Consider the following 12,966-nt stretch of genomic DNA (forward strand, 5'->3'; position numbering starts at 1 on the left):
GCAAAATTCTCTTAAAAATAAATAATATGAGATTAAATAAGAATAAGTAACATGTGATTTAATTAAACTATACAATCTTAACAATTCTTTTACTTAGAGTCTAATTCACAATAATTCCTTGTAAATAATAAACTCATATGTTCTTCACTTAGTGTAACGCTTTTATCATTAATTATTTTTAAAAATAATTATTTTTAAAAATTAGTTGAGGTAATGCAAAGTTTTAACTTATTAATTATAAAAAAATTTATCAACATATTAGTCCTAAGATCTTCAACAAAAACAAGTATCCATCACTCATTAGGTCTCTAAAAAAATAATAATTCATATAAATATGCTTGCATTTAGAATGAAAGATTAGATTTTTAACGAAACATATAATACTTTGACTATCACTAATTATGGAGAATTATCTTGCTCTTTTTCTAATTTTTGAGAAAATAACATGATGTATGCATCTGTATATGTGCTACTAGCATAGTGACTATAAAGAATTTCTAGTAAAGGTTATCATGTGACTATCTCGTTCTCCATAACAAGTTAATTGTAAAACCAATATAATTATGTGTGTATGTACACTTTTGAATATTGATCTTGGATGATTATTTTAGGATAATTATGTTTTATTACCATTATTTTGTACATGATTTCTAACAATTACTAGTATAAAAACAATAAGAGTCTTCAAGTGAATTGTTCATTTTTTCGTTCACCATGGTGAGGTAACCTTAAAATTAATACTATAATGTGTTTGTGATTTATTTGTTCACCATGATAAGCTGACATTAATTATTAGTGTTTAGATACCAATATCATGTATATATGATTTTCAACACAAGTGATAGTAAAGAAGTAAAGTTATTCATATAAATTAAGAAAAAATCTAGTATTGGAGGTCATCAGCTTTGTTTAAAAATTTGGGCAAGAAAAATTTCTCCAGGATTTTCTTCTTCATGTTACCTTCCTCTGTATGAAAGAATCTTGCTTTTTTGTTGACTTTTCACTCATTCTCTTCCTTTCATCCTTGACTTAGGAACTTAGAGAGTGAAAATTTAAGATTTGAAACAATTGACCTTTTTTCACTTTACACTTTAAAATGCTTTATATATTTGATCTTACATTGTAATTCATGAATGATAATTAAGAGTTTTAAGCTATTCATTGAGATAATTTACTATTAATAATTTCATTTTATTCATATTTCAGGAAAAATGATCAAGAAGTGAAAGCTTTAATGATATTGGGAATTGAAGAAAGAAAGGGACCAAAGATATATACGGGAAAATACATGCCCATGTATATGAGCGTGTATCTCACTGGATACAGAAATCAAGCACACAATCGAGTCAGAGATATACACGGGCAAGTACACGCCCGTGTATATGAACATGTATATCACTGGTGTCGTCAATTGAAAGGCATCATCTGAACCAGAGATATACACGGTTAAGGTACATGACCATGTATATGGGCATGTACTTTCAAAAAAAGCTTTGAAGAGCGTCTATCAGAAACCAGAGATGTACACGGCTAAAGTACATGGTCGTGTACTTGGGCATGTACTTTCACGTGCATCAGAATTTAAACTTCTGTGAAAAGATAAGTCCTAGGAGGATTCTTATAAAAGGAAAACTTGACAGAATTAAGGGACGCTGTTTTTGGGAGAAGAAAGAGTCAGTGACAACTGGAGGATGGGATCAAACGTTTTAATTCATCTCTTTTGTAATTTTAGTTTCAAGATATTTAGATTCTAATTTTCTTTTGAGTATCTAGACGTAATGAATCCTATATGACCAAATCTTCTGAAATTCTTCTTAATGCTATTTCATGTTTTCTTCTCTTAGGTTTAATTGAGTAGTATCAATTGTCTTCCACCTTATTTTCTTGTTTGAATTTGAGTAAAATTCCTGCGTAAAATTAACATTGCTCAATTAAAAGGACTTGAATGTATTTTTAGAGATAGAAAACATAAGTTTTTTGTGGTAGGATTAACCCTAATTATGAAATTCATAATGAACTTAATGCAACCTAGGGGTATTAATTAAGGAAGAGATTCTGATTGATCAACCAAGGGTTAGGAATCATTATCCTTGAGAGAGGTATTGGTTTAATTCAGAATTTCCTACAGCGATAAGGGTTTGGAACTAAGTAGTTGAAGAAGAATTTCAGTTATTTGGACACTTAGGAGGATTTACAGTCTAGATACTCGCCTATTTCCCTTAAATACCTCTAGTCATACTTTTCTATAATTTATTTTCATAAGAAATCTATTCCTTCTAATTTATTATTCTTCTATTTTTAGCAATTTCATCAACAAAATTTCCTTCTCATATACATTAACAATTGCACAATTAAGGAAGTAATTCCTAATAACAGTCCCTGTGGATACAACACTTGGTACTCTATTTTTTTTATAATATTACTCTGACAATAGGTACATTTGCATAGTAATAGGTTTTTACACACCAAGTTTTGGCGTCGTTCCTGGGGACTAGTTATTTAAGATTTCTTTGATTACGTTTTTATCATTTTTTTTATTTCTTTAGTCTTGAATTAACTTTTCAAATTTGCTCTCCTTCTTTTTAGGAGATGATTTTTTCTGATACATGACCAGAACCTATTCTACTGCACTATTTGAACTTGACCCCAGAAATAGAGCAAACCTTGCAAAAAATTTGAGAAGAGAGGCGACTACTAGTACAAAAGGAAAACGCATAAAATCACATGGAAGAAATGACAAACAATAAAGATCAACCAAGGACCATGTCTGACTATGCTCATCCAATATTAACGGAGACAGAATCTAGCATTGTCCATCCAGATGTGCAGGAAAATTTTGAAATAAAGCCCAATGTTATTTAGATGGTTCAGTAATTTGTCCAATTTGATGGGTTACAAGATGAAGACCCCAATGCTCACATTGCAAATTTTCTGGAGATTAGTGATACTTTCAAAATTAATGGAGCTACTGATGATGCAATCCGCTTGAGGCTATTTCCATTTTCTCTCAAGAGCAGAGCAAAACAGTGGTTGAACTTTCTCCCACGAGGATCTATCATTTCATGGGAGGCCATGGCAGAAAAGTTCTTAGCAAAGTATTTCCCTCCCCCAAAAACTGCTAATATAAGGAATGATATCTCTTCCTTCTACCAGTTGGAGTCAGAGACATTATATGATACATGGGAGAGGTTTAAGGAGTTATTAAGGAAGTGCCCACATCATGGGATTCTTGACTGGCTTCAAGTGCAAACCTTCTACAATGGATTGAACCCAGCCACAAGACAAATGATAGATGTTGCAGCTGGGGAAACTTTAAATAGCAAGACACTAAGGGTTGCATAAGAATTGTTTGAAGAAATGGTAATGAACAGCTATCAATAGAGCTCCACTCGATCCAAACCTACAAAATCTGCTAGGATTTATAGTTTTGATGCAGTAACATCCTTAGCAATGCAAGTTGAAGCCTTAGGGAAGAAGATTGATGGTTTATCTGTTAACCATCCAGTTGCTCCGGTGATGAGATGTGATATTTGTGGAGGAGGCCACCCTAATCATGAGTGTCAAGCTACTCAAGAAGAGTATGCTAATGTGATAGGAAATAGACCACCTTACCAAAATTATATTGGCATGAATAATCTGGGCTGGAGAAATTATGCAAACCTACCATGGAACAATAACCAACAGGCAATGTGGAACAACACACTCCTAGGATTTCAACAAGCTTCACATCCACCACCGCCCCCAGCTGAAAAGAAGTCAAACCTTGAGGAGTTGATGACCAAATTCATACAAACTTCAGAATCTCAGTTTCAATCCATCGAGACTGCACTAAGGAATCAACAAGCCTTTATCCATAATCTAAAAAATCAGTTTGGTCAAATTTCTAGACTCCTCTCAGAAAGACCCAAAGGAAGTTGGCCTGGTAATATTGAGACTAATCATAAGGAGCATGTCAATGCAATAACATTAAGGAGTGACAGAACATTACAAGAGAATGGGAAGCAAGAAGCAGAAAAAGCTACAGTTGAAGAGGAAAATAAAAGTTAAGAAGAGACTGTAGAAAAGCTCTCTACCGTGAAGGAATTTATACCTTTACTTCCCTACCCAGCTAGATTGAAGAAGGACAAGGACGATGAACAATTTGGTAAATTTCTTTCCTTATTTCATCAACTTCATATTAATTTACCGTTTGTTCTTACTTTAGCACAGATGCCCAAATACACCAAATTTCTGAAGGATCTACTATCCAACAAGAAGAAGCTGGAGGAGTTGGCCACGGTAACTCTGAATGAAGAATGCTCTGCCATCCTGCAAAACAAGATGCCCGATAAATTAAAAGATCCAGGGAATTTTACTCTTCCTTGTCTCATTGGCAGATTGATAGTTGATAGGGCTTTAACTGATTTAGGTGCTAGCATTAATTTGATGTCATATTCTGTTTTTGAGAAATTAGGTTTGGGAGAAGCTAGGCCAACTAGAATGAGTATTCAACTAGCTGATAGGTCAATTAAATATCCTAGGGGTATCATTGAGGATGTGCTTGTAAAAGTGGACAAATTTATTTTTCCTGTTGATTTTGTAATTTTTGATATGGATGAGGACACTGAAGTCCCCTTAATTTTAGGTCGTCCATTTTTAGCTACTGCAAAAGCCATAATTGATGTGAGTGATGGAAAGTTAATTTTGAGAGTTGGAGATGAAAAAGTCACTTTCAAAATTCCTGAAGTAATGAAAAAGTCCCTAAAACAAGATTATTCATGTTTCTTCATTAATGAAATTGATAACTTTGTTTTTGACTATGCATAGGAATTCTTGATCTCAGACCCATTGGAAAGAAGCTTAGTGCATGAAGAAGGAAGAGATGATATGGGCTTGCCAACTCAAGAACAGTGGTGTCATCTAGAAGCCACTAAGTCATTATTTAGAATGAGGAACTTTGAAGTTCTGAAATAGAATTCAGAGAAGCAGCCCAGTCCATCCACTGATAAAGCACCAGATGTAGAATCGAAAGTTCTACCTGAATATCTGGAATATGCTTTCTTGGAAGATGGTTGCAAGTTACCCGTCATCATTGCTTCAGAGCTAACACAAGAACAGAAAGGCCAACTGCTGAATGTACTTCGGGAACACAAGAAAGCAATAGCCTGGAAGATCTCTGACATAAGGGGGATTAGTCCTTCCTTTTGCACTCACAAGATCTTGATGGAGTCTGATTTTAAAGCTGTCGTACAACCACAAAGAAGGCTAAACCCAAACATGATCTATCCCATCTCATATAGTCCTTGGGTGAGCCCGGTGCAAGTCGTTCCAAAGAAGGGAGGGATGATTGTGGTTCCCAATGAGAAGAATGAGTTGGTCCCTACTAGAACTGTCACTGGATGGAGGGTTTGTATTGATTACCAAAAACTGAATGACGCGACAAGGAAAAACCACTTCCCTCTCCCATTCATTGACCAAATCCTGGAGCTTCTTTCGGGCCACATGCTCTACTGTTTCCTGGACGGCCTTTCAAGGTACTTCCAAATTCCAATAGCACCAGAAGACCAAGAGAAAACTACCTTCACATGCCCATATGAAACATTTGTTTATCGCCAGATGTTGTTCGAATTATGCAATGCACCGACAACTTTTCAGCGGTGTATGATGGCTATATTTGATGAGATGGTAGAGGATATAATGGAAATATTCATGGATGGCTTCTCAGTCTTTGGTGACTCATTCTCCCATTGCCTAAAGAATTTGTCAAGGGTGCTTCAAAGATGTGAAGAAACTAACTTGGTGCTTAATTGGGAGAAGTGCTATTTTATGGTACAAGAGAGCATTGTACTCGGTCATAAAATTTTCTGTAAAGGAATTAAGGTGGATAAGGAAAAAATTGACACAATAAAAAAAGCTACCACCTCCTACTTCTGTCAAGGCAATTCAAAGCTTCTTAGGCCACGCGAGATTCTACAGGAGGTTTATCAGGGATTTCTCTAAGATCACCAAACCTTTGACCAAACTTTTGGAAAAGGAAAATTTCTTTAATTTTGATGAGGAGTGCTTAATTGCTTTTGAGCTGCTAAAAGGAAAACTGACCCAAGCTCCTATTTTGTGTGGTCCGGATTGGAACTACCCTTTTGAATTAATGTGCAATGCAAGCGACTATGCTGTGGGAGCTGTACTTGGCCAAAGAAAAGACAAACATTTTCAACCTATTTATTATGCCAGCAAGACCCTAACAAGTGCACAAGAGAATTACACTACTATAGAGAAAGAATTATTGGCTGTGGTGTTTGCGTTTGATAAATTTCGCCAATATTTAATTCTTTCGAGAGTGATAGTGTATACTGATCATTCTGCATTACGCTATCTGCTAACCAAAAGTGATGCAAAGCCGAGACTAATGAGATGGGTCTTGTTTCTGCAGGAATTCGACTTGGAAATCAAGGATAAAAAAGATTCAAAAAATTTAGCTATTGATCACTTGTCAAGGTTAAAGAATTCCAGCATAGAGGAATTGGATGAAGGAAGCATTAATGACAAATTTCCAGAAGAACATTTGTACAATGTGGTAACTGCTTCTGATTTTTATTTACCATGGTTTGCAGATTTTGCTAACTATTTGGTTGCTAAGGTTTTACCACAAGAGTTTTCAAGTCAACAAAAGAAGAAATTCTTTTCTGACTTGAAATACTACTTTTGGGAGGACCCATATTTGTTTCGAATTTGTGGAGACCAAGTCATTAGAAGGTGTGTGTAACACTCCGAAGGGTGGAAACTTCTCAGACATTGTCATACCGGCCCTACTGGAGGACATCATTTTAGGACTATGACAGCTAAAAATGTGCTAGAATCTGGATTTTACTGGCCTTCTATTTTTAAAGATGCTCACAGGTATGTTGAATTGTGCAATAATTGCTAGAGGTTAGGTAATATCTCTCAAAGGAATGAAATGCCTCAGAATTACATCCTAACTTGTGAAATTTTTTATGTTTGGGGGATAGATTTTATGGGACCCTTTCGTAGTTCAAAAGGGAATAAATACATTTTAGTGGCTATTGATTATTTGTCAAAATGGGTAGAGGCACAAGCGTTACCTACTAATGATGCAAGAGTAGTTACTAGGTTCCTCAAAAAGCTGTTTTCACGATTTGGCACATCACGAGCTTTAATTAGTGATAGGGGTACACATTTATGCAATACACAACTGGAAAAAGTTTTAAATAAATATGGAGTCACCCATAGAATTGCTACCCCATACCATCCTCAAACGAGTAGCCAAGTTGAGGTAGCTAATAGGGAATTAAAAAGAGTGTTAGAAAAGACAATAGAAAAGAATAGGAAGGACTAGGCTGATAAATTAGATGATGCCTTGTGAGCTATCAGGACAGCCTTTAAAACCCCCATAAGCACTACACCATATAAACTTGTGTTTGGTAAAGCTTGTCATCTCCTAGTTGAGTTAGAACATAAGGCATTTTGGGCAATTAAATCCCTAAATATAGATCTTGATCATGCAGGTAACAAGCGGTTGATGCAATTGAATGAATTGGAAGAGTGACGCATGGAAGCCTATGAAAACTCCAGGATCTATAAGAAGAGGATGAAAGCCTACTATGATAAGAAAATCAAGGGAGGTAAACTATTCCAAAAAGGTGATTTAGTACTGTTATACAACTCTCGCCTCAAATTATTCCTAGGTAAACTCAAATCCCGTTGGTCTGGACCGTTTATTGTGCATGAAGTATTCCTTTATGGTACAATTGAATTAACTCATCCGAAAAAAGGAAAATTTAAGGTAAATGGACACAGGCTAAAACTATACTAGATGGGTCAAATTTAAACTTTTGAGAATAAGGAGTTCAAACTCCTCCCTGTTGAATAATGAATTATAGTGAATAATTTAGGTTAGGTAGGTTTAGTTCGTTTTAATTTAGTTGATTATTTGTTTAGGGTAGGTAGTTTTAGTCTATTACAATTTAGTTGTTTATTGGTCCATTTATTTTCAATTATTCATAATCATAATAAAAATAAAAATAAAAATAAAATAAAATAATAGTAATAATAATAATAATAATAATAATAATAATAATAATAATAATAAAAGAAAGAATTAAAAAAGAGAAGGCAGTGAGATACACGGTCATCTACACAGTCATGTACATGGTCGTGTACTTTTGTTTCATGGTATTTCTGCTAGGCAGAGATGTACACGGCCAGATACACGGCCGTGTACTTTCATTTGCTTAAACAAGGTTTGGACAGGAATGTACACACCCATGTAGTTTTTTTTTTTTCTGATATACAGAGATATACACGGTCATATACACGGCCGTGTATCCAACCGTGTACATGCCCAGTTTCATGTTCTGTTTTAAAATCCCTTGGGCCACAATTTACATGCCCAGATACACGGCCGTGTATTTGGCGCGACGATTTCAAAACATATCCCCTCCCCTGTTTTAAATCCCGCGCTCTGCCCTCTATCTCTATAAACCCTCAAAACCCCTTCCCTTTCTCTAGTTCTTCTTCAACCTCTCCACTTTTCCAAACCCCAAAATTTCCATCACCTCCCCACACTTCTCCTTTCCCTTTCTCTTTTCTCTCTACGCAGTAAAACTCTGCAACACCTTTCTCTCCCTCCCCACGCCCCGTTTTCTTCTCTGTAACCACCATGACTGATGGGTCTTCTTCCAGAACACCTAGAAGGGGCAAGGAACCAATGAGGAAGTGCCCCCGCTCCCAGCATGAGCGCCCATCACAACCCCCCTCATCCCAGCTACTACACTTCAACACCCCTGCTCATCTCACAAGGTATGATAAACTGAAAACCAGAGTTTGGGGCAGAGCAAATTTATAGATTGGGAGGTTCTACAACATTATAATCTAGTTGATGAAGTGAGAGAATTGGTAGGAGTAGGGCATTAGGAAATTCTGTTTTCTATTATTGAGCCTACATATAGAGAACTCACATTAGAATTCCTCACCACCCTAGTTGTTGAAAGAAAATTTTTTGGTTGGGATTCTGAAGACTCCATTCAATTTCAGATGATGAACAACATGTACAAGATGTGTTACTCTGAATTTTCTTTCCGATTGGGGCTTTACACATCTGATTTTGTACTCACTGAAGAGTACCAAAACTTAGCCCATATCCCTTTTTTAGGTTACTCTAGTAAAGATTTTTAGAAAAAGATTAGCTCTGTCGATAGGGATTGGAATCCTACTCGATCCAAGGCATCCACATTGAAGAAACCGGCTTAGAGATATGTACATGCTCTGTTAGCCCACACTATTACTGGGAGAGGTCACAGCTTTGGGGTTGTAGGTACAAAGGACCTAGAATACCTGCGTAGCATGATTGATAAAATGTCAATCCACCTTGGTATTTGTCTAGCAAAATTTCTGTTCTCTTAAGCCAGTGATGATCGGGTTGGGAGTATTTGTGCGGGCCCCTATGTCACTCGCCTAGCTAAAGGATTAGGAGTTCTGCACGATGTCTCTGGTTTAACATTAGTTAATCACATGACCCCTATTCTATACGATACAATGAAGGCCATGCACTTTGAACTAATAGCCAACATCTCACTGATGCCAAAGATGACCCTCTTGATGAGCTCTCCTCTCACCCACCCAGGGTCGACAGTCCCCCTGCACCTCTTGAAGATCCCAGACCCATTCACCATCAGCTGCAGCAGATCGTTGCATCCCAGCGGTCTTTGAGGAGCAGCCACAGAGACTGCATTCATCGTTTGGCTAGACTGGAATCCACAGTCAAAGCCAACTTTCCCACTTTGTTCAGTCACTTTGGCATCTCAGCATCGACAATTCTCCACCCATCTCCATCTCTGTCTAATCACTTCCTCAGTACAGATAATGAAGACTCAAGCGATGCTAGTGCAACAATTTAGTTTTGTTTGAAATTAGGATAGCATTAGTTGTTGAATTTTCTTACTTATGTTATTTTTAAGATTTAAATTGCTTGTCTGTTTATTAGTTCTGCTTCTTTATTGCATTATTTTGATCGTTCAATTCCTCTTGTCATTTTGAACTGAGCTAAATCTCCTTAAAAATCAATTGTAATCAGGTTTCCTCTCTAATTGAATCCCAGATTAGTTTTGCTTCCCACAACTCTTTGCTTATTTATTTACTTTTCAGGGAAGTTTCAGTTGCACTTTAATTCTTATATTTGATTGAGGACAATGTAAATCTTACAATGTGGGGTGGATAATTATAGATGTTTGAACTGAATTATTGTTTTATTCTCGAGCAATATTGAGTCAATTTTACTGTTGCATTAGAGATGATATTCCTGAAAATATAATAAATAAATAAACATCACACACAGTTATTCTGGTTATTCGAATTGTGTTTTTAATTGTTTCTCGATTAAAGTATCATTAGACTTTTCTGAATTGAGGACCTTGAATCTATGCCAAATTGTTTTAAAATGTTTGAAATTAATAAAACCAGGAAAATCTAAAAAAAAATTGGGGCTCTACTAAAAAAAAAAGAAAAAGGAGCATGCCATAGAAGCATATCTAATTGAATGTGGATTGCAGGCAATGTCTAGATACCACATCCTAGAACCTCGAAATTGTTTGAGGTACTGATGTGGAAAGCAAGGGGTGGAATTTCCATTAATACCTTGTGCTAACTGGGATGGAGCATAAAATGCATCCTGTTAGTCGATCATGGCTCAAAGTGAAGAGAATTAAACAACACCTTGTGAAAGGATTCAAAGTTTTGAATTGAATTTTAAGAGCTAATGGTAGAGAGGTCTTTATTCAGTTTTGTCTGAAGTCACAAAGGTTGAGAGCAAAAGAAGGAACAATTTGATGTTTAAGAATTACTGTCCCTCTAAAAATTTGAAAAATAAAATAAAAATAACAATAATAAAAAAAATCAGGAATTTGATTCTTTGTTGTCAAAGGTAAAACTAATCCATTTCTTTGTTTGAAAAATTAATGCTATTTCATGTTTTCTTCTCTTGGGTTTAATAAAGTAGTATCAATTGTCTTCCACCTTATTTTTTTGTTTGAATTTGAGTAAAATTCTTGCATGAAATTAACATTGCTCAATTAAAAGGACTTGAATTTATTTCTAGAGATAGAAAGACGTAAGTTTTCTGTGTTAGGATTAACCCTAATTATGGAATTCATAATGAACTTAATGCAACCTAGGGGTATTAATTAAGGAAGAGATTCCGATTGATCAACCGAGGGTTAGGAATCATTATCCTTGAGAGAGGTATTGGTTTAATTCAAAATTTCCTGCAGCGATAAGGGTTTGGAACTAAGTAGTTGAAGAAGAATTTCAGTTATTTGGACACTTAGGAGGATTTACAGTCTAGATACTTGCCTATTTCCCTTGAATACCTTTAGTCATACTTTTCTATAATTTATTTTCATAAGAAATTTGTTCCTTCTAATTTATTATTCTTCTATTTTTAGCAATTTTATGAACAAAATTTCCTTCTCATAGACATTAACAATTGCACAATTAAGGAAGTAATTCCTAATAACAGTTCTTGTGGATACGATACTCGATACTCTATTTTTTTTATAATATTACTCTAACAATGGATATACTTGCCCAGTAATCGATTTTTACACACCACTTAACTATTTTTCCATGAATTCATACTAAAAATGCCTTAATAATTTACTAGAGCCTTTAACATGTTAAACTGCGACAATTAATAGCATAATTAGTATAAAATTTATTCAAATAAAGAATGAATGCATAAAAATGAATGAAACTATATATATTTTGGTCATTTAAATCTATAAATGTGCATTTTCCTCTTCTATCTTATCTTTCTTAATCTACTAAGCTACAAGCAACTTGATATCTCTCTTTTTACTCTTTAATTAATTTAATATATTAACTACTCATAATATTTTTAGTGAAATTTTAAAAGTGTCTCATTTACTATCTTTAAATTTTATTTCCTATAATTAATATATCATGATAATATAAAAAATATTAATTATTATAACTATTTATAAATATAATTTTTACAAATTTTGGTACTTGTAATATTGATTATCATATTACATAATTTAAGAGTTGAATTGATAAATTTCACCATTTACAAAATGCTAGTAATTAGTGTAAAAATTCAAAATTTAATATTTAATTTTAATGAATTTTTATATTAAAAAAGGAATTTGATAATTAAGTCTAAAATTTTAATCTATTATACGATATTTAAAAAAAAATATTTTTTAGGTGTTACACTTCTAAGCTAAATAAACTATAAGATCTTTCATAAGAAAAAATAATTTGATTTAAATTGATCATTGATGTAAAAGTTTATTAACTATCTCTCTCATACATATATTTTCTGTCTTAAAACAAAAATACCTTTAAAAAGTGTAATTAATATATTTAGCCCAAAAGTATGCAATATTTGTGTGGTGAAGAATTACGGGCGATATTTCAACACGTGGCAGCTAACTTTATTTTTTTAATATACTCGTCATCAATAATTGCTGGAAATTGGTACGAACGAAACAATAATGGACACTAGACACAAGATAGAAGCCCCCAAAACCACGTGTTCCACGCGTCTAACAAAATCCCATAATGATTAATAAAAAAAGAACGGATGTTAAAAATAGTTTTTAAAATTTTTTAAACTTACTTTGTTAGTTAAAATTTATATGATTTTCTTCTTAGACTTAATTGTATTCTTTTTTCTCTAATTTGAGGTACGTTTAATTTTATCTTTTAAGTTTTTTTAAGCTAATTAATTTATTTATTTTTTAAAATTATGTAAATTTAGGTCCGACAAGTTTATTTTTATTTAAAATTTTTAAAATTTATTTTTATGAAAACATTTTACGAGTTAAATCAATTAAATTATCTTTTATTAAAAAAAATGAATCATAATATCATTTTTTCTCAAAATAAAAAAAAAATCTTAAATTTTTGCCTCTTTAAATCTTAATCTCACATTTCGTTAAATTTTATTAATTT

The 12,966-nt window shown here is 33.9% G+C and overlaps 1 non-coding gene across 1 annotated transcript; it reads right to left on the reverse strand.

Annotated features, from left to right (window-relative positions):
• Positions 1 to 3,120: 3,120 nt before the first annotated feature.
• LOC113874014 lies at positions 3,121 to 3,227 on the reverse strand. The gene has a single exon (XR_003506076.1). It is a non-coding gene; the product is annotated as a small nucleolar RNA R71 (small nucleolar RNA).
• Positions 3,228 to 12,966: the final 9,739 nt, after the last annotated feature.

The sequence above is a fragment of the Abrus precatorius genome, unplaced genomic scaffold (genome assembly GCF_003935025.1).
Source record: "Abrus precatorius isolate BTA unplaced genomic scaffold, Abrus_2018 Scaffold7, whole genome shotgun sequence".
NCBI lineage: Eukaryota > Viridiplantae > Streptophyta > Magnoliopsida > Fabales > Fabaceae > Abrus > Abrus precatorius.